General features: G+C 42.7%; 12 non-coding genes and 3 pseudogenes across 12 annotated transcripts; all 15 read left to right on the top strand.

Moving 5' to 3' along the window:
• The first annotated feature begins 5284 nt into the window (after positions 1 to 5284).
• On the top strand, positions 5285 to 5475 carry LOC141208166 (U2 spliceosomal RNA). The gene has a single exon (XR_012278429.1). It is a non-coding gene; the product is annotated as a U2 spliceosomal RNA (small nuclear RNA).
• Positions 5476 to 6590: 1115 nt separating this feature from the next.
• Positions 6591 to 6781, top strand: LOC141208128 (U2 spliceosomal RNA). Its single transcript, XR_012278394.1, has one exon. It is a non-coding gene; the product is annotated as a U2 spliceosomal RNA (small nuclear RNA).
• Positions 6782 to 7896: 1115 nt separating this feature from the next.
• LOC141208127 (U2 spliceosomal RNA) lies at positions 7897 to 8087 on the top strand. Its single transcript, XR_012278393.1, has one exon. It is a non-coding gene; the product is annotated as a U2 spliceosomal RNA (small nuclear RNA).
• A 1115-nt stretch (positions 8088 to 9202) lies between these two features.
• LOC141208206 (U2 spliceosomal RNA) lies at positions 9203 to 9294 on the top strand (annotated as a pseudogene).
• Positions 9295 to 10088: 794 nt separating this feature from the next.
• LOC141208182 (U2 spliceosomal RNA) lies at positions 10089 to 10273 on the top strand. Its single transcript, XR_012278438.1, has one exon. It is a non-coding gene; the product is annotated as a U2 spliceosomal RNA (small nuclear RNA).
• A 1115-nt stretch (positions 10274 to 11388) lies between these two features.
• On the top strand, positions 11389 to 11480 carry LOC141208205 (U2 spliceosomal RNA; annotated as a pseudogene).
• A 794-nt stretch (positions 11481 to 12274) lies between these two features.
• LOC141208179 (U2 spliceosomal RNA) lies at positions 12275 to 12453 on the top strand (annotated as a pseudogene).
• Positions 12454 to 13568: 1115 nt separating this feature from the next.
• Positions 13569 to 13759, top strand: LOC141208218 (U2 spliceosomal RNA). The gene has a single exon (XR_012278453.1). It is a non-coding gene; the product is annotated as a U2 spliceosomal RNA (small nuclear RNA).
• Positions 13760 to 14871: 1112 nt separating this feature from the next.
• On the top strand, positions 14872 to 15062 carry LOC141208217 (U2 spliceosomal RNA). Its single transcript, XR_012278452.1, has one exon. It is a non-coding gene; the product is annotated as a U2 spliceosomal RNA (small nuclear RNA).
• A 1115-nt stretch (positions 15063 to 16177) lies between these two features.
• Positions 16178 to 16368, top strand: LOC141208216 (U2 spliceosomal RNA). The gene has a single exon (XR_012278451.1). It is a non-coding gene; the product is annotated as a U2 spliceosomal RNA (small nuclear RNA).
• A 1115-nt stretch (positions 16369 to 17483) lies between these two features.
• LOC141208215 (U2 spliceosomal RNA) lies at positions 17484 to 17674 on the top strand. Its single transcript, XR_012278450.1, has one exon. It is a non-coding gene; the product is annotated as a U2 spliceosomal RNA (small nuclear RNA).
• A 1115-nt stretch (positions 17675 to 18789) lies between these two features.
• Positions 18790 to 18980, top strand: LOC141208208 (U2 spliceosomal RNA). The gene has a single exon (XR_012278449.1). It is a non-coding gene; the product is annotated as a U2 spliceosomal RNA (small nuclear RNA).
• Positions 18981 to 20095: 1115 nt separating this feature from the next.
• LOC141208197 (U2 spliceosomal RNA) lies at positions 20096 to 20286 on the top strand. The gene has a single exon (XR_012278448.1). It is a non-coding gene; the product is annotated as a U2 spliceosomal RNA (small nuclear RNA).
• Positions 20287 to 21398: 1112 nt separating this feature from the next.
• Positions 21399 to 21589, top strand: LOC141208186 (U2 spliceosomal RNA). The gene has a single exon (XR_012278442.1). It is a non-coding gene; the product is annotated as a U2 spliceosomal RNA (small nuclear RNA).
• A 6114-nt stretch (positions 21590 to 27703) lies between these two features.
• Positions 27704 to 27887, top strand: LOC141208184 (U2 spliceosomal RNA). The gene has a single exon (XR_012278440.1). It is a non-coding gene; the product is annotated as a U2 spliceosomal RNA (small nuclear RNA).
• Positions 27888 to 27964: the final 77 nt, after the last annotated feature.

Below are 27964 nucleotides of genomic sequence, written 5' to 3'. Positions count from 1 at the left end.
ATTCTGGTTATCGCTTCTCGGCCTTTTGGCTACGATCAAGTGCTTTATTGCAGGAGATTGTGGTTGAAGGGCACTCGGGTACCCCTCTCCTTGGCCTGGCAGGATCGTCCACTTTGGTGGACTTAACCTGCTTGCTGCTATTAGGGAGAGGGCTTAGTCCCAGGGTAACGAGTTGCGATCCCCCAGCTTCCAGGTGTTTTTCGCTGCAAGAACACTGGGAGCGCAGATTGCAAGCGGCTGCAATTTGCAACCTTGTTGCGTTTTTCCATGGAGGTTGACCCTAACCTCGTGCCTCTTTATGCGAGGCTAAAAAACTCTATCCGAGTTCACTTCACGGCGGGTGGCTCGGATATGAGGAAATTAGGGTATGTAGTCCAGGACGTGCTCAGGAACCTTCTTGGCGTACAAAGGAATGAAATTCTCTCCATCCAGGATTATCCCAGAAGAGGTGACTATGACATCACATTCACCGGAGAAGGTATTTTTAGAGATGTACTAGAAAAGTTAAAAAAAGTTGAAAATAGTCCTGTTTTGAAAGGGATACAAATTGTTGAGCACGTCCTGGATGAGGCAAGACTGGTTATTGTAAAAGTATTTTCGCCCTTTGTTTCTGCTCCAGAAGTAATGTCATTTCTAGCAATTTATTTTAAAAGTGTTAAATGTATTGGGAAGATATTAAACGAATATAACATATGGACATCTAAGTGGAAATTCCTTGTGAAGTGTACAAGAGATCCAAATACACCAGGTGGTATACGGCTCCCCCCTGCCCGTTTCAAAATTTGGCAAACAAATGGGGATTTCTTCTTTTCTGGGATGCCAGTATATTGCAGAAATTGTGGGCGCTATGGTCATTCAAAAGAAAACTGTCATGTATCATGTAGAAATTGTGCTAGTGAAGAACATGAGACAAAAGAATGCCCTAAGGAAAAGAAATGCAGTTTTTGCCAGACTCCAGGTCACTTTTATTTTTCTTGCCCTCACAGATTTCGGGAAGATGAGCAAAAGGGGAAGTCCAAGACGTCCGACCAAGGACCAAAAGATCAGACCACCCCTCAGGAGGAGGAACAACAACCTGGAGCCTCTGGAGACAATAAGGGCGTACCAAATAGTGAAGTGTCTCCAGAGTCTATGACAGGTAAAATACCAAATCCCAAAACCTGGCTGCAGGACCTGCGGGAGTCCAAAAGGAGGGCTGAGAAGGAGCAGAAGGGCACTACTGGTAAGGTCAAAAGGGACCGGCAAAAGGCCGACACAGAAGCCCATGCCCAGTCTGAGTCTCCTAGGGCTGAGGGCGCTGAGTGGATAAAGGTGGGTCCTAAGAAAAAGAAAAAGGGTGGTTCGGAGGAGGCAGCAGGAGGTGAACAGATGGACACTTCTCCAGAAGGGGACGTGGACGCTGGACCCTCAGGGGTTTCGGTCTCCGCTGCTACAGGTGGGGACCGGGATCTTGCTGCCTCTGAAGAGTCAGAGGCTCTGCCTTGTGCGCAACCTCCTCCTATAGGACGACCTTCTACAGGTCAAACACGGGCGGCGGAACCCCTCGGGGACCCACCTGATGAGGAACTGCATGGCCAGCCAATGGAGACCCAGCGGGTTCTGCCAGCCAGCCCTCCGAGCTATGCCAGTGTAGCGTCGGGTTTATATAAATGTGGTAATCTTTCCTCCTCCACGGAGACTCTCGTGACGATACTATCAGATGAGGAGGGAGGCGCAAGCCCAGTGGTCTGATCAGGTTCATCGGACAGGTAAATCCGTTGCTCTTAGTTACCTAAGTAAAATTTTTACATTTTCTAATGATGGCTGAACTCAAAGGTATTTCCCTCAACGTGAGAGGCATAAAATCTAACACGAGAAGAACTGCTCTTTTTAATTTTTTTACGTGATTTACTGCATCTGTATTTTTTCTGCAAGAATGTAATATCCCACATGAAATGTCATATCAAAAATATAAAGATGAGTGGAAGTGTGGGCCATCTGTCTGGTCCGGATCGAATGCTGCAGGATCAGCGGGTGTAGCCATACTTTTTAAAGGGAACGTTTTAATTGATTTTATTCAGGAAATTTTACCAGGTCGTATTTTATTAGTGAAAGCTTTTATTGATGGTATTAGATGGCAGTTTTTAAATTTTTATGGATCCCCAGAGAAAAATGAAAGAGCCGAAATGCTTGATCTTTTACCATTATTTATTAATAACTCTGAACCTTTTATTTTAGCAGGGGATTTTAATTGTGTTTTAAAAGGTGAAAACCGGCGCTCCAGCTCTGTAAGCAGGAACTACGATAAAACCTCAGGTATGCTACATGATATAGTCAAAGATGCTAAATTGATAGACATATATAAAGAGTGTCATAGTGACAGCCCAGAGGATGCCGGTTTCACTTGGAGCAATGCTAATTGTAGCTCTAGGATTGATTTTATTTTTGGTTCAGATAAAACAATACCTGCCAAATGTGAAGTTTTAACTAATATATTTTCAGACCATAAACTTTTATCCTTTACCATAAAAGTAAATGACAACAAAAAATGTGGTAAGAAAAGCTGGAAAATGAACGTATCCCTTTTAACCGACCCGCAGATTTTATCAGATTTTATTGAGTTTTATAGGAAATGTAGAAAAGGGAAAAAAACAAATGAGACTATGAGTGTATGGTGGGATAGAATGAAAGTAAAAATAAAAGACTTTTTTATTAAAAAGAGTATATGTAGAGCCAAAGAAAAATATGAAGAATATAGAATTTTAAATACCCGCCTACAAACATTATTTAAGCTCAGAGACAATGGGATAGATGTACAACTTGATATTTCAAACTTAAAAGAAGAGATTTCAAAATGGCTAGAACAAAAAGGAAAAGAGATCATTTTTCGTTCTAGAGTACAACATATAGAAGAAAATGAAAAGTGTTCCAGATATTTTTTTAGGAAAAATAAAAAAGAAAAAGTGATAATTGACCATATAGATGGTGAGAATAATATAAAAAATATGCTGGGTAAAGTTGAGGTTTTTTTTTCTAATCTTTTTAATGGAAAAAATATAGATAATAAATTAATGGATGATTCGCTGCAAGGACTAACAGCTGTTTTAGATCCCGCATCCCAAGAGTTTTTATCCCAAGTTTTAACGGAACAAGAAGTGTTAAAAACTATTAAAAGTTTTAAAACTGGAAAGGTCCCTGGTCCTGATGGCATCCCAATAGAATTTTATGTATGTTTTTATGATATTTTAAAAGATGATTTGTTTTATTTGTTTACTGAGGTTTTTAATAATAAGGTTTTATTAAATTCCTGGAAGAAAGGTGAAGTCTCCCTCCTATACAAAAAAGGTGATAAATCAAAATTAGAAAACTGGAGACCAATAACACTTTTAAATTGTGACTATAAAATAATGGCTAAAATTTGTGCAAATCGTCTAAAAGAAGTCATCAGCAAAGTTATTCATTCTAATCAAGTGTGTGGGGTGCCGGGGCGCAGTATATGGGACAATCTGAATTTAGTGAAAGACTGTATTGAGGATGTGAAAGACAGAAAGGGGAAAATGGCGATTTTATCTATTGATTTTGAAAAAGCATTTGACCGTGTCTCACACTTTTATCTTTTTAAAGTTTTAGAGAAAATGGGCATACCAGAAGGGTTTTTACTATCGCTTAAAGCATTTTACAAGGATTGTACAAGTAAGATTTTAGTGAATGGTTTTAAGACACAAGAGGTATTTTTACGGTCAGGGGTGAAACAGGGATGCCCTCTGTCCCCCCTACTGTTTATCTGTGCACTGGAACCAATGTTATGTGCAATACGCCAAAATAAACAGATATGCGGTGTCCCTCTGCCTGGAAGCGGTGGTTTGGAGGCCAAGGTTGTAGGCTACATGGATGACGTGGCGGTCTTGTGTACAGATGCACCATCACTTACGGCCACTCTCCATCAAGTGCAATCCTTTTGTCTAGCTTCTGGTTTTAAAATCAATTTTAATAAGTGTAACATTTTAAGTGTTGGGGGGATGATTTTACGTGATGTACCAATTAATGTCTCCGAATCCATTTCCATTTTAGGTATATCATTCACTGAAAATAATGATGGTTATAATAGTTGGGAAACAGTTATACAGAAAATAAATACGAAAATATGTATGTGGAACATGAGGAGACTTACAATGGAGGGTAAAGTATTGGTTTTAAAGATGGTGATTTTACCTCTTTTATTGTATCTTAGCATGGTTTTCCCCCCGCCTGTTAATGTTTTAAAAAAGATAACCAAAACCTGTTTTACCTTCTTTTGGAACTCAAAAATGGAAAAGCTGAAAAGAGAAATCGTGATGAAATCAAAAGTAAAAGGTGGTAAAGATTTTCCAGATTTTAATAGGTTTCTTTTAATCCATCTGTTCGTTTACTGTTTTAATGCCCTTTTTAAGAATCACTATTGGTCCTTTTTTATGCGTTTTAATACAGGATTTTTTATGAGAAAGTTTGGATGGTATGAAGTTAATATATCTGTGCCCCATGCTTTTAATTTGTCGACGCATTATGAGATTTTAAGGAAAATAGTGTCCGATTTTAATTTAGGGACTAAGAAAATAGAGGAATTAAGAAATAGTAAGAAACTAATTAAAGAAATACGTAAAAGTGAGGAAATATGTAATGTTGACAGATATGATGATGACAAATCTATGTCTATCTGGAAAATGATTAACGTTTTTTATCTTTTTAATGAACAGAGAGATCTGGCTTGGAGTTGCATGCACCGCTGTCTTCCTTGCCGGGCATTCCAATACAGAAGAGGATTTGTGAGGTCTGCCATCTGCCCAAGAGCCGGATGCCAAGAAGAGGAAACGGTGGAACATCTATTATGGACATGTAATTTTGCAAAGGATTTCTGGAGAAGACTGCTCCCCCTACTGGAAAGGGTGGCAGACCTCAAGGACTTTACATATAAAACTGTGCTATACGGACTTATGGAATGCCCCACAATGGACCAGTACACAATGGCTTGGAAGACAGTGAACTGCGCCAAGTCATCTCTCTGGAAAGCGCGCAACATTGCTATTTTTAAACAAGATGTTTTATCAGTGAATGATGTTTTAAGTTTATGTTTATGTGAAATGTATACTTATTATTTAATTGACAAAAAGAAGAATGTACATATTTCCAAAAAATGGCTTGTTGATCAATGGAACCTAATTATTTAAAATCTTTGTATTTTTTTGTTTTGTAAATTTCATTTGTCTTTTAACGTTTGGTATTTGTTTAATTATGCTTGTAATTTGTTAAAGTTTTAATAAACGGTTTTATCCCTCTGCAGGGGATAGCCAAATTAAAAAAAAAAAATCTGTTCTTATCAGTTTAATATCTGATACGTCCCCTATCTGGGGACCATATATTAAATGGATTTTTAGAACAGGGAGATGGAAAAAGAGCTTGCTCTGTCCACTCCACGCATTGACCTGGTATTGCAGTATCTCCAGGACCGGTGCACCCCTTCTTTAATGCAGTTTCTAAAATCAGAAAGAATTGAATTCAATGATTTTTGTTCATTTTGCTTGTTTGTCGGATTTTGGGATGGTCTCTTTGGCTTTGCTTTTCTTCTCCTCATTGGATTTTTCATGTTCAAAGTTGCAGAAGCCAGATTACAAGCTCATTTTGGTTCAACTTCAGCAACTGTGCATTGCATTGCCATGTAATGTGATGCAATGCTATCTTTCTAGCTCTCCCTTTTTACTTCCTTTTGGATAAACAGACATATTAGGCAAGCATTTTGGAGCTTTCACCTAAATAACTACAGGTGGTGAGATAAGCTGCACAATATAATTGACCTTTCAGTATATTGTTGCACACACACCATCTATTTAGCAAATGCCCTTGTTATCAACAGCAGCCTTTTAAACTCACCTGAGCTAACAGGTATGTGCGCTGGTTACTCTGCTGCGCTTAAAATTTCTTTTTTGGTTTGCTACAATGCCTTTTCTGAAACGTTGTCTCCTTCTGCTGGAACACTGACTTCTTTCATTTAATGCCTGCAGACTATAAAAGAGAACCCAACCCAAAAAGTTTGGTTGATTAGTCTGTGGCATTCTGTTAAACTGTTGCTTATGGCGGTCTCTGTGAGCTTCTCAGCGACATTCAGCCAGCCAGGTATCCTGCCTGCAGTAGATGGAATGTGGCAATGGAACGCTGGCTGCGCGTGTCATAATAGGCTCTGAGCCTTTATATACCTGTGCACAGCAGCAGCCACCTTCAGTCTGCTGCTGGACAGCCAGCAGCAGCAGCAGCAGGAGAGGTATGTAATCAGGAGCCCTCCTGCTAAGGGTAGACAGCTGCTCGTTCCACCCCACCCCCCGCCTTAATTGGTTCTCCTCCCTTCCAACGGTGTTGAGGCGGGTGGGAACAGCAGGGGGTGAAGGTGCTGTGTTTAAAGAGGTGGAGTTATGCAGATCTAAAACGCGTGGATTGCAGCAGCAGCAAGCCGAAAAGTGCAGGCATGTAAGGGATCTAGAGGTTGACAACATGTCTTCTTAACGGGAGTCCAGGAGCTCATCTCCACAAATGGACTTTTCAGGATCCTTGGGTGGCTCCGTAGTTTGAAACCAATTCTGGTTATCGCTTCTCGGCCTTTTGGCTAAGATCAAGTGTAGTATCTGTTCTTATCAGTTTAATATCTGATACGCCCCCTATCTGGGGACCATATATTAAATGGATTTTTAGAACAGGGAGATGGAAAAAGAGCTTGCTCTGTCCACTCCACGCATTGACCTGGTATTGCAGTATCTCCAGGACCGGTGCACCCCTTCTTTAATGCAGTTTCTAAAATCAGAAAGAATTGAATTCAATGTTTTTTGTTCATTTTGCTTGTTTGTCGGATTTTGGGATGGACTCTTTGGCTTTGCTTTTCTTCTCCTCATTGGATTTTTCATGTTCAAAGTTGCAGAAGCCAGATTACAAGCTCATTTTGGTTCAACTTCAGCAACTGTGCATTGCATTGCCATGTAATGTGATGCAATGCTATCTTTCTAGCTCTCCCTTTTTACTTCCTTTTGGATAAACAGACATATTAGGCAAGCATTTTGGAGCTTTCACCTAAATAACTACAGGTGGTGAGATAAGCTGCACAATATAATTGACCTTTCAGTATATTGTTGCACACACACCATCTATTTAGCAAATGCCCTTGTTATCAACAGCAGCCTTTTAAACTCACCTGAGCTAACAGGTATGTGCGCTGGTTACTCTGCTGCGCTTAAAATTTCTTTTTTGGTTTGCTACAATGCCTTTTCTGAAACGTTGTCTCCTTCTGCTGGAACACTGACTTCTTTCATTTAATGCCTGCAGACTATAAAAGAGAACCCAACCCAAAAAGTTTGGTTGATTAGTCTGTGGCATTCTGTTAAACTGTTGCTTATGGCGGTCTCTGTGAGCTTCTCAGCGACATTCAGCCAGCCAGGTATCCTGCCTGCAGTAGATGGAATGTGGCAATGGAACGCTGGCTGCGCGTGTCATAATAGGCTCTGAGCCTTTATATACCTGTGCACAGCAGCAGCCACCTTCAGTCTGCTGCTGGACAGCCAGCAGCAGCAGCAGCAGGAGAGGTATGTAATCAGGAGCCCTCCTGCTAAGGGTAGACAGCTGCTCGTTCCACCCCACCCCCCGCCTTAATTGGTTCTCCTCCCTTCCAACGGTGTTGAGGCGGGTGGGAACAGCAGGGGGTGAAGGTGCTGTGTTTAAAGAGGTGGAGTTATGCAGATCTAAAACGCGTGGATTGCAGCAGCAGCAAGCCGAAAAGTGCAGGCATGTAAGGGATCTAGAGGTTGACAACATGTCTTCTTAACGGGAGTCCAGGAGCTCATCTCCACAAATGGACTTTTCAGGATCCTTGGGTGGCTCCGTAGTTTGAAACCAATTCTGGTTATCGCTTCTCGGCCTTTTGGCTAAGATCAAGTGTAGTATCTGTTCTTATCAGTTTAATATCTGATACGCCCCCTATCTGGGGACCATATATTAAATGGATTTTTAGAACAGGGAGATGGAAAAAGAGCTTGCTCTGTCCACTCCACGCATTGACCTGGTATTGCAGTATCTCCAGGACCGGTGCACCCCTTCTTTAATGCAGTTTCTAAAATCAGAAAGAATTGAATTCAATGTTTTTTGTTCATTTTGCTTGTTTGTCGGATTTTGGGATGGACTCTTTGGCTTTGCTTTTCTTCTCCTCATTGGATTTTTCATGTTCAAAGTTGCAGAAGCCAGATTACAAGCTCATTTTGGTTCAACTTCAGCAACTGTGCATTGCATTGCCATGTAATGTGATGCAATGCTATCTTTCTAGCTCTCCCTTTTTACTTCCTTTTGGATAAACAGACATATTAGGCAAGCATTTTGGAGCTTTCACCTAAATAACTACAGGTGGTGAGATAAGCTGCACAATATAATTGACCTTTCAGTATATTGTTGCACACACACCATCTATTTAGCAAATGCCCTTGTTATCAACAGCAGCCTTTTAAACTCACCTGAGCTAACAGGTATGTGCGCTGGTTACTCTGCTGCGCTTAAAATTTCTTTTTTGGTTTGCTACAATGCCTTTTCTGAAACGTTGTCTCCTTCTGCTGGAACACTGACTTCTTTCATTTAATGCCTGCAGACTATAAAAGAGAACCCAACCCAAAAAGTTTGGTTGATTAGTCTGTGGCATTCTGTTAAACTGTTGCTTATGGCGGTCTCTGTGAGCTTCTCAGCGACATTCAGCCAGCCAGGTATCCTGCCTGCAGTAGATGGAATGTGGCAATGGAACGCTGGCTGCGCGTGTCATAATAGGCTCTGAGCCTTTATATACCTGTGCACAGCAGCAGCCACCTTCAGTCTGCTGCTGGACAGCCAGCAGCAGCAGCAGCAGGAGAGGTATGTAATCAGGAGCCCTCCTGCTAAGGGTAGACAGCTGCTCGTTCCACCCCACCCCCCGCCTTAATTGGTTCTCCTCCCTTCCAACGGTGTTGAGGCGGGTGGGAACAGCAGGGGGTGAAGGTGCTGTGTTTAAAGAGGTGGAGTTATGCAGATCTAAAACGCGTGGATTGCAGCAGCAGCAAGCCGAAAAGTGCAGGCATGTAAGGGATCTAGAGGTTGACAACATGTCTTCTTAACGGGAGTCCAGGAGCTCATCTCCACAAATGGACTTTTCAGGATCCTTGGGTGGCTCCGTAGTTTGAAACCAATTCTGGTTATCGCTTCTCGGCCTTTTGGCTAAGATCAAGTGTAGTATCTTTCGAAAAGGCGGTTTTGGATGTTGGCCGCCCTAGTAGATTGATACATTATGCACACTGGGGTTTAGGCGCTTGTTAGTACGCCAGGTGGCTAATATAGTCATCTGGTGGAAAGCATGGCCCCCCAGGATCGACGCCATTGGGCCGGGGAAGATCGAAAGCCCGAAGTGTGAAGTGCCCCAGGAGTGGTGACCCTGGGGTGCCTTAACTCACTGGGATTGGGAACCCCACTTGAGTTTATGGCACATTTGCACAAGCACTTCAAATTTTCTTTCTTCGCACACACCCTTATTCCGGGCCTTCTGGCCTTAGGATGGGGAATTTTTCAATTCCCGGTCGAAGGTCCGGGCAGTATTATACTGTGAAACCTTCACTATTTATTTAATTTCTTTGTCACTGTGTGTCCACTTATTCACGTGTGTCACGTCCTACTAGGATTTTGTCGGGATGCGGTTCCCTTACGGGTTCCTCTCTTGGCAGGTCTAGGGGGGGAGTGTGTGGCCATCAGGTTCCGCTCCCCCCTGAACCCCCCTGGCTCTCCTCTTTCGGGAGGAGAGCATTGTTGGCTCCCCTCTTCCGGGAGGGGAGCACAGTCTTTGGCTCCCAGTGCCTTGCTCGGGTGAGAACTCGGGCAGGTGCTGGGGGTAAGATTGGGTCGCCTCTGGCTTCGGCTGGAGGTGGCTTTTTGTCCCTGTTCCTCGCTGTGGCCTTTTGGCTCGGAGGGACGGGGAATGGTTTGGGGGACCCTTCTCCTTTTGGAGAGGGTTTCAAGAAGACCAGCATCCTAGTGCACTTTTTTTGTGGCACTTGTCACTTTTTTAAGCGCACTCGGGTTTTGTACACGAATTCGGGCTTTCAAAAAAAAAAAAAAAAAAAAATCTGTTCTTATCAGTTTAATATCTGATACGTCCCCTATCTGGGGACCATATATTAAATGGATTTTTAGAACAGGGAGATGGAAAAAGAGCTTGCTCTGTCCACTCCACGCATTGACCTGGTATTGCAGTATCTCCAGGACCGGTGCACCCCTTCTTTAATGCAGTTTCTAAAATCAGAAAGAATTGAATTCAATGTTTTTTGTTCATTTTGCTTGTTTCTCGGATTTTGGGATGGACTCTTTGGCTTTGCTTTTCTTCTCCTCATTGGATTTTTCATGTTCAAAGTTGCAGAAGCCAGATTACAAGCTCATTTTGGTTCAACTTCAGCAACTGTGCATTGCATTGCCATGTAATGTGATGCAATGCTATCTTTCTAGCTCTCCCTTTTTACTTCCTTTTGGATAAACAGACATATTAGGCAAGCATTTTGGAGCTTTCACCTAAATAACTACAGGTGGTGAGATAAGCTGCACAATATAATTGACCTTTCAGTATATTGTTGCACACACACCATCTATTTAGCAAATGCCCTTGTTATCAACAGCAGCCTTTTAAACTCACCTGAGCTAACAGGTATGTGCGCTGGTTACTCTGCTGCGCTTAAAATTTCTTTTTTGGTTTGCTACAATGCCTTTTCTGAAACGTTGTCTCCTTCTGCTGGAACACTGACTTCTTTCATTTAATGCCTGCAGACTATAAAAGAGAACCCAACCCAAAAAGTTTGGTTGATTAGTCTGTGGCATTCTGTTAAACTGTTGCTTATGGCGGTCTCTGTGAGCTTCTCAGCGACATTCAGCCAGCCAGGTATCCTGCCTGCAGTAGATGGAATGTGGCAATGGAACGCTGGCTGCGCGTGTCATAATAGGCTCTGAGCCTTTATATACCTGTGCACAGCAGCAGCCACCTTCAGTCTGCTGCTGGACAGCCAGCAGCAGCAGCAGCAGGAGAGGTATGTAATCAGGAGCCCTCCTGCTAAGGGTAGACAGCTGCTCGTTCCACCCCACCCCCCGCCTTAATTGGTTCTCCTCCCTTCCAACGGTGTTGAGGCGGGTGGGAACAGCAGGGGGTGAAGGTGCTGTGTTTAAAGAGGTGGAGTTATGCAGATCTAAAACGCGTGGATTGCAGCAGCAGCAAGCCGAAAAGTGCAGGCATGTAAGGGATCTAGAGGTTGACAACATGTCTTCTTAACGGGAGTCCAGGAGCTCATCTCCACAAATGGACTTTTCAGGATCCTTGGGTGGCTCCGTAGTTTGAAACCAATTCTGGTTATCGCTTCTCGGCCTTTTGGCTAAGATCAAGTGTAGTATCTTTCGAAAAGGCGGTTTTGGATGTTGGCCGCCCTAGTAGATTGATACATTATGCACACTGGGGTTTAGGCGCTTGTTAGTACGCCAGGTGGCTAATATAGTCATCTGGTGGAAAGCATGGCCCCCCAGGATCGACGCCATTGGGCCGGGGAAGATCGAAAGCCCGAAGTGTGAAGTGCCCCAGGAGTGGTGACCCTGGGGTGCCTTAACTCACTGGGATTGGGAACCCCACTTGAGTTTATGGCACATTTGCACAAGCACTTCAAATTTTCTTTCTTCGCACACACCCTTATTCCGGGCCTTCTGGCCTTAGGATGGGGAATTTTTCAATTCCCGGTCGAAGGTCCGGGCAGTATTATACTGTGAAACCTTCACTATTTATTTAATTTCTTTGTCACTGTGTGTCCACTTATTCACGTGTGTCACGTCCTACTAGGATTTTGTCGGGATGCGGTTCCCTTACGGGTTCCTCTCTTGGCAGGTCTAGGGGGGGAGTGTGTGGCCATCAGGTTCCGCTCCCCCCTGAACCCCCCTGGCTCTCCTCTTTCGGGAGGAGAGCGTTGTTGGCTCCCCTCTTCCGGGAGGGGAGCACAGTCTTTGGCTCCCAGTGCCTTGCTCGGGTGAGAACTCGGGCAGGTGCTGGGGGTAAGATTGGGTCGCCTCTGGCTTCGGCTGGAGGTGGCTTTTTGTCCCTGTTCCTCGCTGTGGCCTTTTGGCTCGGAGGGACGGGGAATGGTTTGGGGGACCCTTCTCCTTTTGGAGAGGGTTTCAAGAAGACCAGCATCCTAGTGCACTTTTTTTGTGGCACTTGTCACTTTTTTAAGCGCACTCGGGTTTTGTACACGAATTCGGGCTTTCAAAAAAAAAAAAAAATCTGTTCTTATCAGTTTAATATCTGATACGTCCCCTATCTGGGGACCATATATTAAATGGATTTTTAGAACAGGGAGATGGAAAAAGAGCTTGCTCTGTCCACTCCACGCATTGACCTGGTATTGCAGTATCTCCAGGACCGGTGCACCCCTTCTTTAATGCAGTTTCTAAAATCAGAAAGAATTGAATTCAATGTTTTTTGTTCATTTTGCTTGTTTCTCGGATTTTGGGATGGACTCTTTGGCTTTGCTTTTCTTCTCCTCATTGGATTTTTCATGTTCAAAGTTGCAGAAGCCAGATTACAAGCTCATTTTGGTTCAACTTCAGCAACTGTGCATTGCATTGCCATGTAATGTGATGCAATGCTATCTTTCTAGCTCTCCCTTTTTACTTCCTTTTGGATAAACAGACATATTAGGCAAGCATTTTGGAGCTTTCACCTAAATAACTACAGGTGGTGAGATAAGCTGCACAATATAATTGACCTTTCAGTATATTGTTGCACACACACCATCTATTTAGCAAATGCCCTTGTTATCAACAGCAGCCTTTTAAACTCACCTGAGCTAACAGGTATGTGCGCTGGTTACTCTGCTGCGCTTAAAATTTCTTTTTTGGTTTGCTACAATGCCTTTTCTGAAACGTTGTCTCCTTCTGCTGGAACACTGACTTCTTTCATTTAATGCCTGCAGACTATAAAAGAGAACCCAACCCAAAAAGTTTGGTTGATTAGTCTGTGGCATTCTGTTAAACTGTTGCTTATGGCGGTCTCTGTGAGCTTCTCAGCGACATTCAGCCAGCCAGGTATCCTGCCTGCAGTAGATGGAATGTGGCAATGGAACGCTGGCTGCGCGTGTCATAATAGGCTCTGAGCCTTTATATACCTGTGCACAGCAGCAGCCACCTTCAGTCTGCTGCTGGACAGCCAGCAGCAGCAGCAGCAGGAGAGGTATGTAATCAGGAGCCCTCCTGCTAAGGGTAGACAGCTGCTCGTTCCACCCCACCCCCCGCCTTAATTGGTTCTCCTCCCTTCCAACGGTGTTGAGGCGGGTGGGAACAGCAGGGGGTGAAGGTGCTGTGTTTAAAGAGGTGAAGTTATGCAGATCTAAAACGCGTGGATTGCAGCAGCAGTAAGCCGAAAAGTGCAGGCATGTAAGGGATCTAGAGGTTGACAACATGTCTTCTTAACGGGAGTCCAGGAGCTCATCTCCACAAATGGACTTTTCAGGATCCTTGGGTGGCTCCGTAGTTTGAAACTAATTCTGGTTATCGCTTCTCGGCCTTTTGGCTAAGATCAAGTGTAGTATCTGTTCTTATCAGTTTAATATCTGATACGTCCCCTATCTGGGGACCATATATTAAATGGATTTTTAGAACAGGGAGATGGAAAAAGAGCTTGCTCTGTCCACTCCACGCATTGACCTGGTATTGCAGTATCTCCAGGACCGGTGCACCCCTTCTTTAATGCAGTTTCTAAAATCAGAAAGAATTGAATTCAATGTTTTTTGTTCATTTTGCTTGTTTGTCGGATTTTGGGATGGACTCTTTGGCTTTGCTTTTCTTCTCCTCATTGGATTTTTCATGTTCAAAGTTGCAGAAGCCAGATTACAAGCTCATTTTGGTTCAACTTCAGCAACTGTGCATTGCATTGCCATGTAATGTGATGCAATGCTATCTTTCTAGCTCTCCCTTTTTACTTCCTTTTGGATAAACAGACATATTAGGCAAGCATTTTGGAGCTTTCACCTAAATAACTACAGGTGGTGAGATAAGCTGCACAATATAATTGACCTTTCAGTATATTGTTGCACACACACCATCTATTTAGCAAATGCCCTTGTTATCAACAGCAGCCTTTTAAACTCACCTGAGCTAACAGGTATGTGCGCTGGTTACTCTGCTGCGCTTAAAATTTCTTTTTTGGTTTGCTACAATGCCTTTTCTGAAACGTTGTCTCCTTCTGCTGGAACACTGACTTCTTTCATTTAATGCCTGCAGACTATAAAAGAGAACCCAACCCAAAAAGTTTGGTTGATTAGTCTGTGGCATTCTGTTAAACTGTTGCTTATGGCGGTCTCTGTGAGCTTCTCAGCGACATTCAGCCAGCCAGGTATCCTGCCTGCAGTAGATGGAATGTGGCAATGGAACGCTGGCTGCGCGTGTCATAATAGGCTCTGAGCCTTTATATACCTGTGCACAGCAGCAGCCACCTTCAGTCTGCTGCTGGACAGCCAGCAGCAGCAGCAGGAGAGGTATGTAATCAGGAGCCCTCCTGCTAAGGGTAGACAGCTGCTCGTTCCACCCCACCCCCCGCCTTAATTGGTTCTCCTCCCTTCCAACGGTGTTGAGGCGGGTGGGAACAGCAGGGGGTGAAGGTGCTGTGTTTAAAGAGGTGGAGTTATGCAGATCTAAAACGCGTGGATTGCAGCAGCAGCAAGCCGAAAAGTGCAGGCATGTAAGGGATCTAGAGGTTGACAACATGTCTTCTTAACGGGAGTCCAGGAGCTCATCTCCACAAATGGACTTTTCAGGATCCTTGGGTGGCTCCGTAGTTTGAAACCAATTCTGGTTATCGCTTCTCGGCCTTTTGGCTAAGATCAAGTGTAGTATCTGTTCTTATCAGTTTAATATCTGATACGTCCCCTATCTGGGGACCATATATTAAATGGATTTTTAGAACAGGGAGATGGAAAAAGAGCTTGCTCTGTCCACTCCACGCATTGACCTGGTATTGCAGTATCTCCAGGACCGGTGCACCCCTTCTTTAATGCAGTTTCTAAAATCAGAAAGAATTGAATTCAATGTTTTTTGTTCATTTTGCTTGTTTGTCGGATTTTGGGATGGACTCTTTGGCTTTGCTTTTCTTCTCCTCATTGGATTTTTCATGTTCAAAGTTGCAGAAGCCAGATTACAAGCTCATTTTGGTTCAACTTCAGCAACTGTGCATTGCATTGCCATGTAATGTGATGCAATGCTATCTTTCTAGCTCTCCCTTTTTACTTCCTTTTGGATAAACAGACATATTAGGCAAGCATTTTGGAGCTTTCACCTAAATAACTACAGGTGGTGAGATAAGCTGCACAATATAATTGACCTTTCAGTATATTGTTGCACACACACCATCTATTTAGCAAATGCCCTTGTTATCAACAGCAGCCTTTTAAACTCACCTGAGCTAACAGGTATGTGCGCTGGTTACTCTGCTGCGCTTAAAATTTCTTTTTTGGTTTGCTACAATGCCTTTTCTGAAACGTTGTCTCCTTCTGCTGGAACACTGACTTCTTTCATTTAATGCCTGCAGACTATAAAAGAGAACCCAACCCAAAAAGTTTGGTTGATTAGTCTGTGGCATTCTGTTAAACTGTTGCTTATGGCGGTCTCTGTGAGCTTCTCAGCGACATTCAGCCAGCCAGGTATCCTGCCTGCAGTAGATGGAATGTGGCAATGGAACGCTGGCTGCGCGTGTCATAATAGGCTCTGAGCCTTTATATACCTGTGCACAGCAGCAGCCACCTTCAGTCTGCTGCTGGACAGCCAGCAGCAGCAGCAGCAGGAGAGGTATGTAATCAGGAGCCCTCCTGCTAAGGGTAGACAGCTGCTCGTTCCACCCCACCCCCCGCCTTAATTGGTTCTCCTCCCTTCCAACGGTGTTGAGGCGGGTGGGAACAGCAGGGGGTGAAGGTGCTGTGTTTAAAGAGGTGGAGTTATGCAGATCTAAAACGCGTGGATTGCAGCAGCAGCAAGCCGAAAAGTGCAGGCATGTAAGGGATCTAGAGGTTGACAACATGTCTTCTTAACGGGAGTCCAGGAGCTCATCTCCACAAATGGACTTTTCAGGATCCTTGGGTGGCTCCGTAGTTTGAAACCAATTCTGGTTATCGCTTCTCGGCCTTTTGGCTAAGATCAAGTGTAGTATCTGTTCTTATCAGTTTAATATCTGATACGTCCCCTATCTGGGGACCATATATTAAATGGATTTTTAGAACAGGGAGATGGAAAAAGAGCTTGCTCTGTCCACTCCACGCATTGACCTGGTATTGCAGTATCTCCAGGACCGGTGCACCCCTTCTTTAATGCAGTTTCTAAAATCAGAAAGAATTGAATTCAATGTTTTTTGTTCATTTTGCTTGTTTGTCGGATTTTGGGATGGACTCTTTGGCTTTGCTTTTCTTCTCCTCATTGGATTTTTCATGTTCAAAGTTGCAGAAGCCAGATTACAAGCTCATTTTGGTTCAACTTCAGCAACTGTGCATTGCATTGCCATGTAATGTGATGCAATGCTATCTTTCTAGCTCTCCCTTTTTACTTCCTTTTGGATAAACAGACATATTAGGCAAGCATTTTGGAGCTTTCACCTAAATAACTACAGGTGGTGAGATAAGCTGCACAATATAATTAACCTTTCAGTATATTGTTGCACACACACCATCTATTTAGCAAATGCCCTTGTTATCAACAGCAGCCTTTTAAACTCACCTGAGCTAACAGGTATGTGCGCTGGTTACTCTGCTGCGCTTAAAATTTCTTTTTTGGTTTGCTACAATGCCTTTTCTGAAACGTTGTCTCCTTCTGCTGGAACACTGACTTCTTTCATTTAATGCCTGCAGACTATAAAAGAGAACCCAACCCAAAAAGTGTGGTTGATTAGTCTGTGGCATTCTGTTAAACTGTTGCTTATGGCGGTCTCTGTGAGCTTCTCAGCGACATTCAGCCAGCCAGGTATCCTGCCTGCAGTAGATGGAATGTGGCAATGGAACGCTGGCTGCGCGTGTCATAATAGGCTCTGAGCCTTTATATACCTGTGCACAGCAGCAGCCACCTTCAGTCTGCTGCTGGACAGCCAGCAGCAGCAGCAGCAGGAGAGGTATGTAATCAGGAGCCCTCCTGCTAAGGGTAGACAGCTGCTCGTTCCACCCCACCCCCCGCCTTAATTGGTTCTCCTCCCTTCCAACGGTGTTGAGGCGGGTGGGAACAGCAGGGGGTGAAGGTGCTGTGTTTAAAGAGGTGGAGTTATGCAGATCTAAAACGCGTGGATTGCAGCAGCAGCAAGCCGAAAAGTGCAGGCATGTAAGGGATCTAGAGGTTGACAACATGTCTTCTTAACGGGAGTCCAGGAGCTCATCTCCACAAATGGACTTTTCAGGATCCTTGGGTGGCTCCGTAGTTTGAAACCAATTCTGGTTATCGCTTCTCGGCCTTTTGGCTAAGATCAAGTGTAGTATCTGTTCTTATCAGTTTAATATCTGATACGTCCCCTATCTGGGGACCATATATTAAATGGATTTTTAGAACAGGGAGATGGAAAAAGAGCTTGCTCTGTCCACTCCACGCATTGACCTGGTATTGCAGTATCTCCAGGACCGGTGCACCCCTTCTTTAATGCAGTTTCTAAAATCAGAAAGAATTGAATTCAATGTTTTTTGTTCATTTTGCTTGTTTGTCGGATTTTGGGATGGACTCTTTGGCTTTGCTTTTCTTCTCCTCATTGGATTTTTCATGTTCAAAGTTGCAGAAGCCAGATTACAAGCTCATTTTGGTTCAACTTCAGCAACTGTGCATTGCATTGCCATGTAATGTGATGCAATGCTATCTTTCTAGCTCTCCCTTTTTACTTCCTTTTGGATAAACAGACATATTAGGCAAGCATTTTGGAGCTTTCACCTAAATAACTACAGGTGGTGAGATAAGCTGCACAATATAATTGACCTTTCAGTATATTGTTGCACACACACCATCTATTTAGCAAATGCCCTTGTTATCAACAGCAGCCTTTTAAACTCACCTGAGCTAACAGGTATGTGCGCTGGTTACTCTGCTGCGCTTAAAATTTCTTTTTTGGTTTGCTACAATGCCTTTTCTGAAACGTTGTCTCCTTCTGCTGGAACACTGACTTCTTTCATTTAATGCCTGCAGACTATAAAAGAGAACCCAACCCAAAAAGTTTGGTTGATTAGTCTGTGGCATTCTGTTAAACTGTTGCTTATGGCGGTCTCTGTGAGCTTCTCAGCGACATTCAGCCAGCCAGGTATCCTGCCTGCAGTAGATGGAATGTGGCAATGGAACGCTGGCTGCGCGTGTCATAATAGGCTCTGAGCCTTTATATACCTGTGCACAGCAGCAGCCACCTTCAGTCTGCTGCTGGACAGCCAGCAGCAGCAGCAGCAGGAGAGGTATGTAATCAGGAGCCCTCCTGCTAAGGGTAGACAGCTGCTCGTTCCACCCCACCCCCCGCCTTAATTGGTTCTCCTCCCTTCCAACGGTGTTGAGGCGGGTGGGAACAGCAGGGGGTGAAGGTGCTGTGTTTAAAGAGGTGGAGTTATGCAGATCTAAAACGCGTGGATTGCAGCAGCAGCAAGCCGAAAAGTGCAGGCATGTAAGGGATCTAGAGGTTGACAACATGTCTTCTTAACGGGAGTCCAGGAGCTCATCTCCACAAATGGACTTTTCAGGATCCTTGGGTGGCTCCGTAGTTTGAAACCAATTCTGGTTATCGCTTCTCGGCCTTTTGGCTAAGATCAAGTGTAGTATCTGTTCTTATCAGTTTAATATCTGATACGTCCCCTATCTGGGGACCATATATTAAATGGATTTTTAGAACAGGGAGATGGAAAAAGAGCTTGCTCTGTCCACTCCACGCATTGACCTGGTATTGCAGTATCTCCAGGACCGGTGCACCCCTTCTTTAATGCAGTTTCTAAAATCAGAAAGAATTGAATTCAATGTTTTTTGTTCATTTTGCTTGTTTGTCGGATTTTGGGATGGACTCTTTGGCTTTGCTTTTCTTCTCCTCATTGGATTTTTCATGTTCAAAGTTGCAGAAGCCAGATTACAAGCTCATTTTGGTTCAACTTCAGCAACTGTGCATTGCATTGCCATGTAATGTGATGCAATGCTATATTTCAAGCTCTCCCTTTTTACTTCCTTTTGGATAAACAGACATATTAGGCAAGCATTTTGGAGCTTTCACCTAAATAACTACAGGTGGTGAGATAAGCTGCACAATATAATTGACCTTTCAGTATATTGTTGCACACACACCATCTATTTAGCAAATGCCCTTGTTATCAACAGCAGCCTTTTAAACTCACCTGAGCTAACAGGTATGTGCGCTGGTTACTCTGCTGCGCTTAAAATTTCTTTTTTGGTTTGCTACAATGCCTTTTCTGAAACGTTGTCTCCTTCTGCTGGAACACTGACTTCTTTCATTTAATGCCTGCAGACTATAAAAGAGAACCCAACCCAAAAAGTTTGGTTGATTAGTCTGTGGCATTCTGTTAAACTGTTGCTTATGGCGGTCTCTGTGAGCTTCAAAGCGACATTCAGCCAGCCAGGTATCCTGCCTGCAGTAGATGGAATGTGGCAATGGAACGCTGGCTGCGCGTGTCATAATAGGCTCTGAGCCTTTATATACCTGTGCACAGCAGCAGCCACCTTCAGTCTGCTGCTGGACAGCCAGCAGCAGCAGCAGCAGGAGAGGTATGTAATCAGGAGCCCTCCTGCTAAGGGTAGACAGCTGCTCGTTCCACCCCACCCCCCGCCTTAATTGGTTCTCCTCCCTTCCAACGGTGTTGAGGCGGGTGGGAACAGCAGGGGGTGAAGGTGCTGTGTTTAAAGAGGTGGAGTTATGCAGATCTAAAACGCGTGGATTGCAGCAGCAGCAAGCCGAAAAGTGCAGGCATGTAAGGGATCTAGAGGTTGACAACATGTCTTCTTAACGGGAGTCCAGGAGCTCATCTCCACAAATGGACTTTTCAGGATCCTTGGGTGGCTCCGTAGTTTGAAACCAATTCTGGTTATCGCTTCTCGGCCTTTTGGCTAAGATCAAGTGTAGTATCTGTTCTTATCAGTTTAATATCTGATACGTCCCCTATCTGGGGACCATATATTAAATGGATTTTTAGAACAGGGAGATGGAAAAAGAGCTTGCTCTGTCCACTCCACGCATTGACCTGGTATTGCAGTATCTCCAGGACCGGTGCACCCCTTCTTTAATGCAGTTTCTAAAATCAGAAAGAATTGAATTCAATGTTTTTTGTTCATTTTGCTTGTTTGTCGGATTTTGGGATGGACTCTTTGGCTTTGCTTTTCTTCTCCTCATTGGATTTTTCATGTTCAAAGTTGCAGAAGCCAGATTACAAGCTCATTTTGGTTCAACTTCAGCAACTGTGCATTGCATTGCCATGTAATGTGATGCAATGCTATCTTTCTAGCTCTCCCTTTTTACTTCCTTTTGGATAAACAGACATATTAGGCAAGCATTTTGGAGCTTTCACCTAAATAACTACAGGTGGTGAGATAAGCTGCACAATATAATTGACCTTTCAGTATATTGTTGCACACACACCATCTATTTAGCAAATGCCCTTGTTATCAACAGCAGCCTTTTAAACTCACCTGAGCTAACAGGTATGTGCGCTGGTTACTCTGCTGCGCTTAAAATTTCTTTTTTGGTTTGCTACAATGCCTTTTCTGAAACGTTGTCTCCTTCTGCTGGAACACTGACTTCTTTCATTTAATGCCTGCAGACTATAAAAGAGAACCCAACCCAAAAAGTTTGGTTGATTAGTCTGTGGCATTCTGTTAAACTGTTGCTTATGGCGGTCTCTGTGAGCTTCTCAGCGACATTCAGCCAGCCAGGTATCCTGCCTGCAGTAGATGGAATGTGGCAATGGAACGCTGGCTGCGCGTGTCATAATAGGCTCTGAGCCTTTATATACCTGTGCACAGCAGCAGCCACCTTCAGTCTGCTGCTGGACAGCCAGCAGCAGCAGCAGGAGAGGTATGTAATCAGGAGCCCTCCTGCTAAGGGTAGACAGCTGCTCGTTCCACCCCACCCCCCGCCTTAATTGGTTCTCCTCCCTTCCAACGGTGTTGAGGCGGGTGGGAACAGCAGGGGGTGAAGGTGCTGTGTTTAAAGAGGTGGAGTTATGCAGATCTAAAACGCGTGGATTGCAGCAGCAGCAAGCCGAAAAGTGCAGGCATGTAAGGGATCTAGAGGTTGACAACATGTCTTCTTAACGGGAGTCCAGGAGCTCATCTCCACAAATGGACTTTTCAGGATCCTTGGGTGGCTCCGTAGTTTGAAACCAATTCTGGTTATCGCTTCTCGGCCTTTTGGCTAAGATCAAGTGTAGTATCTGTTCTTATCAGTTTAATATCTGATACGTCCCCTATCTGGGGACCATATATTAAATGGATTTTTAGAACAGGGAGATGGAAAAAGAGCTTGCTCTGTCCACTCCACGCATTGACCTGGTATTGCAGTATCTCCAGGACCGGTGCACCCCTTCTTTAATGCAGTTTCTAAAATCAGAAAGAATTGAATTCAATGTTTTTTGTTCATTTTGCTTGTTTGTCGGATTTTGGGATGGACTCTTTGGCTTTGCTTTTCTTCTCCTCATTGGATTTTTCATGTTCAAAGTTGCAGAAGCCAGATTACAAGCTCATTTTGGTTCAACTTCAGCAACTGTGCATTGCATTGCCATGTAATGTGATGCAATGCTATCTTTCTAGCTCTCCCTTTTTACTTCCTTTTGGATAAACAGACATATTAGGCAAGCATTTTGGAGCTTTCACCTAAATAACTACAGGTGGTGAGATAAGCTGCACAATATAATTGACCTTTCAGTATATTGTTGCACACACACCATCTATTTAGCAAATGCCCTTGTTATCAACAGCAGCCTTTTAAACTCACCTGAGCTAACAGGTATGTGCGCTGGTTACTCTGCTGCGCTTAAAATTTCTTTTTTGGTTTGCTACAATGCCTTTTCTGAAACGTTGTCTCCTTCTGCTGGAACACTGACTTCTTTCATTTAATGCCTGCAGACTATAAAAGAGAACCCAACCCAAAAAGTTTGGTTGATTAGTCTGTGGCATTCTGTTAAACTGTTGCTTATGGCGGTCTCTGTGAGCTTCTCAGCGACATTCAGCCAGCCAGGTATCCTGCCTGCAGTAGATGGAATGTGGCAATGGAACGCTGGCTGCGCGTGTCATAATAGGCTCTGAGCCTTTATATACCTGTGCACAGCAGCAGCCACCTTCAGTCTGCTGCTGGACAGCCAGCAGCAGCAGCAGCAGGAGAGGTATGTAATCAGGAGCCCTCCTGCTAAGGGTAGACAGCTGCTCGTTCCACCCCACCCCCCGCCTTAATTGGTTCTCCTCCCTTCCAACGGTGTTGAGGCGGGTGGGAACAGCAGGGGGTGAAGGTGCTGTGTTTAAAGAGGTGGAGTTATGCAGATCTAAAACGCGTGGATTGCAGCAGCAGCAAGCCGAAAAGTGCAGGCATGTAAGGGATCTAGAGGTTGACAACATGTCTTCTTAACGGGAGTCCAGGAGCTCATCTCCACAAATGGACTTTTCAGGATCCTTGGGTGGCTCCGTAGTTTGAAACCAATTCTGGTTATCGCTTCTCGGCCTTTTGGCACGATCCTTGTGATTGGTGTCAGGAGGCAGGTTCGTGATCACTGGAATTCTTTCTCGGCCTTTTCCGATTGGAACTGCTGCTATTGGGAAGGAAGGAAGGTGTTTCTCGTACCTTTCGGCGTGGAAGGAATTCTGGATCGTGGAGGAGGATTTCTTCAGGACTGGAGTTCTGGACGCTGCTGAACAGAAGGGATCGAGTCTGGTGCTGTTATTTTTGGACGTCATCGGGCTTTCTTTTGAATTTTCTCTGTGTGGAAATGGAGATGAATTTGGATCAGGACGATGCCTACATGAAGGACACCATCCGGTTTGTGGTGAGTGTGGAATTTAGGCAAGTTAAAAACTTGGACTTTTTGTACAGGAAAGTCTTTACTCCTATCTTGCATATCAGCAAGGATGAGTACTTTTGTGTTCAGTCATTTTCTAACAGAGGAGTACACGATGTGACTTTGAGAGGTGCTGGTGTATGTGAGAGGGTTTTTTCCAGTTTTAGATATGCTGCAGCCTGTGAGCATAGTGAGGTATTGGAAGGAATTTCAGCCACGCCTCGCTTTCAATTTGATCAAAGGATGCTAACAATACATATGTATAACCCTTTCATATCTGATGAGCAAGTGACTTCATACTTAAGAAGGTTTTGCTCCGTATTAATTATGAAAAAACGTTGTACGACTGGTTTTGGGGCCTGGAACGGCAAGAGACTGTATCAGGTCGTTTTTAAAAAGGACCCGTCAGTGGAGGGGGGTGTCTTAAGACCCCCACCAGTCGTGTTCATAAATAGAGATAGAGGCTTTTTGTTTTTTTCTAATATGCCACCATATTGTAAACGATGTCGGAAATATGGCCATATGGATGAAAATTGCGCCCCTTGTGAAGTATGTTCTGGCCCGGTTCATCAGGCGAGAGAGTGCCCAATGCAAGCCAGGCAAACATCTGAGGCTGATGCTGAAGATAAACAAGGGGATGGTGGGCAGATGGAGGATGGAGGATCAGAAAGTTCTTCTAATGTGGCGCAGGAAGTAGAGGTTCTGGCACCTCTAAGTAATAGAGAAAAAAGAGAAGAGAGGAAGAAAGCTGAAGAAAAGAAGAAAGAAGAAAGGAAGAAGGAAGAAAAGAAGAAGGAAGTAAAGAAGAAGGAAGAAAAGAAGAAGGAAGACAAGAAGAAGGAAGACAAGAAGAAAGAAGATAAAAAGAAAGAAGGAGAGAGGAAAGAAGATGGAAGAGAGGAAGGAACATTGGAAGAGGAAAAGGAGGGGCAACAAGGTATTGTGGATACAGTTGCTGCTCTGGCGGTATTATCAGAGATGTAGTCAGGGATTCCTTGTGCCCAGGAAAATATGGACTTAAGTTCAAAATCTTTGAAAAGGAGTACATGGGAAGAAGAGCAACAGGAGATCATGGAGGACTTGGGTGGGAAAAAATCTCGTGGTGACGCGTCTTCTTTGTTTGGGGATGTATCTCCCTCAAGTTCTTCTGATCAAGAATCCTTAATTGTGGATGTGAAATCACCTTTGGTAGATGAGGGCGGAGGGATTAGCCCTGGGCCTATTACTAGAAGATGATTACTGTTGTATCCCTGAATGTTCAGGGGTTGAACAATTTATACAAACGCACTGCATTATATGATTTTTTGAATAATGAGAAATGCGATTTTATTTTTTTACAAGAATGTAATTTAGAAAGGAAAATGAGCTATGAATATTTACGTGGAATATGGAAGGGTAACATGTTTTTTTCTGGTGGGAATGAATTGAAAAGTGATGGGGTGGGTTTTTTGTGCTCTAGTGAGTGGGAGGTGGTGAAGTATGAGGAAATTTACCCTGGTCGTATTCTATGTGTAGAAGTAATGAGGGAGGGTAAAAGGGTGCGTTGTTTTAATATTTATGCTCATACTGAGAAAAATCAAAGATTACATTTATTCGAGATTTTACAGCTTTTTTTATCAGGTGCGGATCCGATTTTAATTGGTGGGGATTTTAACTGCCAGTTAAATAATGTACGGGATGGGTCGGTAACCTGCCTTAAGAACATAATTTCTGCCTTCAGTTTAAAGGATGCATGGGCTATGGATGGTAGTAAAAAAGAATTTGAAGTTACGTGGTCAAACAGAGGTTTTACGTCTAGGATTGATCACTTTTTTATGTCTGATTCTTTTAAATGTTCCTCTTTTAAGACAAGTATTAATCCTTTTTCGGATCATAAGTTATTGGGATGCACTTTAGCAATAGACCCTTGCGGTAAGAAAAAACCTTCGCATTGGAAACTGAATGTTTCTTTATTACAGGGGGAGAATTTTAAAGAAGACTTTAAGGTTTTTTATAATGAATTAAAACTTAACAAAAAGGGTTTTAAGTGTATTTTAGACTGGTGGGATTTTATGAAGGGTAAGATCAGAACCTTCTTTGTTAAATTGGGAAAGAGGAAAGCGTATGAGAAAAGGCAGTTTTATGATGCGTTAAATGCTAATTTGCAGTGTTATTATTATTTTCAAAACAATGGAGTTAATATGGACAGCAGTATTAGTGAGGTAAAGGAGAAAATTCAGAATGCACTAAAAGAGAAGGGAAAAGAAATCATCTTCAACTCTAGGGTAAAGGTCCTGGATGAGGATGAGAAATGCACTAAGTTTTTCTTTAAAAAAATATGTGGAAAAAAGGATTTTATTGAGGTCTTAGAGGGTGAGGTGAGCCCAGAAGGGAAAGCATTGCAGGCCAAAATGTTTTATGATGATCTGTTTTCTCGAAAAAAGATTGATGAATCATTGAAAAACCATTTTTTAGAGGTTCTGGATAAAGCTCTTAGTGAGGAAGAAAAATTACTTTTATCTAGGGAGTTTACTAAGGAGGAGATATTTAATACTATTTGCACTTTACAAAATCAGAAGACACCAGGTGTGGATGGCCTCCCTGTGGAGTTTTACAGGGTTGTGTGGGATATTATAGGGGAAGATTTTTATGAGTTGTTTTCAGAAGTGGAGTCCTCTTTTAATATTCCCAAGTCATGGGCAGAAGGCCTTATTGTTTTATTATATAAAAAAGGAGGAAAAGAACTGATTAAAAATTGGAGGCCTATTACGCTGCTAAATACAGACTATAAAGTATATGCAAAACTATTGGCCAATAGATTAAAGAGTGTGATAGGGTCGGTTATTGAGGTGGATCAGTCTTGTGCAGTCCCGAATCGTAAGATTACCGACACGCTAATCTTACTGAGAGATATAATATGGGATGTGGCTGATAGGAAGCAGGACTTGGCCCTTGTTTCCCTTGACTTTGAGAAGGCATATGATAGGGTTGCTCATGAGTTTTTATTTGCCGTTTTAAAAAAAATAGGATGTCCTGGTGTTTTTATTGAACGTATTAAATGTCTGTATAAGTTATGTTTTAGTAAGATTTCTATTAATGGTTTTTTATCGGAAAATATTAATATTAATTGTGGGGTTAAGCAGGGGTGCCCCCTGTCGCCTATACTTTTCATTTGTGCAATAGAATCCCTTTTAACTGCTTTTAGGAAAGATAAAGTTATTAATGGCTTTTTTATTCCTGGCAGTAGGAATGACCAAGTGAAGGTTTTAGCTTATATGGATGATGTGTCAGTTTTAGTGCGGGACATTAAGAGTCTTCATAGAGTTTTAAGGACAGTTGTGTGGTTTGGTGGAGCATCTGGTTTTAAAATAAATTTAGAAAAATCAGGTGTTTTAACTATGGGTAAATTTCTTTTAAATTCGGATTGCATGCTGATGAGAGTAATGGAAATTAAAGTTTTAGGGGTATTTTTTACAGAGACATGTGGGAATGTGAGGAATTGGGAGTCCCTGCTTGAAAGGGTAAGGAAAAAGATTGATTTTTGGAACTTGAGAAGTTTAACAATGGAAGGCAAAATCTTGATAATAAAGCAGGTCTTACTTCCGATAATTTTATACATTTCAACTGTTTTTATACCTCCTATTAATGTAATGAAAAAGATAATTAAGTTATGTTTTAATTTCCTATGGAAGTCAAAAATGGAAAGGGTAAAAAGGGAAGAGTTGTACAAAATTAAAGGGAAAGGAGGGAAAGGCTTCCCAGACATCAGAACCTTCATTTATGCCAAGTATTTAGCTAATTGCATATGCACTTTATTAGGACCAGTTTCTAGGCTGAAAACCTTTTTAACATACAATTTGGGTTTTTTTATTAGGAAATACAAATGGTTACAAATGCATTTGGATCGGCCATATAAGTTTATGCCATCTGGGAATTATATTATTTTAGAAAGAATTCTGAGGGATTTTAAATTAATGAATATGGATCTTAAAATACTTGGAAATCATAAGAACATTTTAAAAGTCTTAGAAAGCAGGGTGATAGCTAGTCCGGTAGAGCGATTTTCCGATAATGTTGTAGATAAAATTTGGATTAATGCAAATTTTAAGTGTTTGACTAATGAACACAAGGACTTAATATGGTGTAGTATTAAAGACTGTCTGCCAACTCGAGATTTCCAATATAGAAGAGGATTGGTACGGTTTGAAAAATGCCCAAGACGTAAATGTGCTGCTGGCGAAACAGCTATGCACATTTTTTGGAACTGTTGTTATGCGCAATTAGTATGGAGAAAGATTAGTAATTTAGTTAAAGCTCTAAGTGGTGTTAATTTTCTAGATTTTAATAGGATTTTTTACGGGTTGGGTGTCAAGGATGAAGTGTTCAAGGTTGTATGGATAATTTTATCTTGTGTGAAAATGGCGCTTTGGAAAACTCGGAATATTTTGATTTTTAAACATAAGGAAGTATCGGTACAAGAATGTATTAAGTTATGCCTAAGTTATATGTTTTTATATTTCTGGAGAGATAAGGTGTTGTTTGGTGATAAAAAAGCTAATGAAATTTGGAAGCAAAAAGATTGGAATGTACTTACCTTGTGATGTTCTTGTTGCACCATATGTACCCCCCTGTAAAAAATGGAAATTCTAAAGTTAAAATGAAAATAAACTGGAATATGGAAAAAAAAAAAAAAAAAAAAAAAAATCTGTTCTTATCAGTTTAATATCTGATACGTCCCCTATCTGGGGACCATATATTAAATGGATTTTTAGAACAGGGAGATGGAAAAAGAGCTTGCTCTGTCCACTCCACGCATTGACCTGGTATTGCAGTATCTCCAGGACCGGTGCACCCCTTCTTTAATGCAGTTTCTAAAATCAGAAAGAATTGAATTCAATGTTTTTTGTTCATTTTGCTTGTTTGTCGGATTTTGG

Source organism: Phyllobates terribilis, unplaced genomic scaffold, assembly GCF_046119375.1.
Source record: "Phyllobates terribilis strain yellow unplaced genomic scaffold, ASM4611937v1 Scaffold_168__1_contigs__length_4147262, whole genome shotgun sequence".
Lineage (NCBI taxonomy): Eukaryota > Metazoa > Chordata > Amphibia > Anura > Dendrobatidae > Phyllobates > Phyllobates terribilis.
The sequence above is the reverse complement of the archived record's forward strand: the minus strand, read 5'-3'. Positions and strand labels throughout refer to the sequence as shown.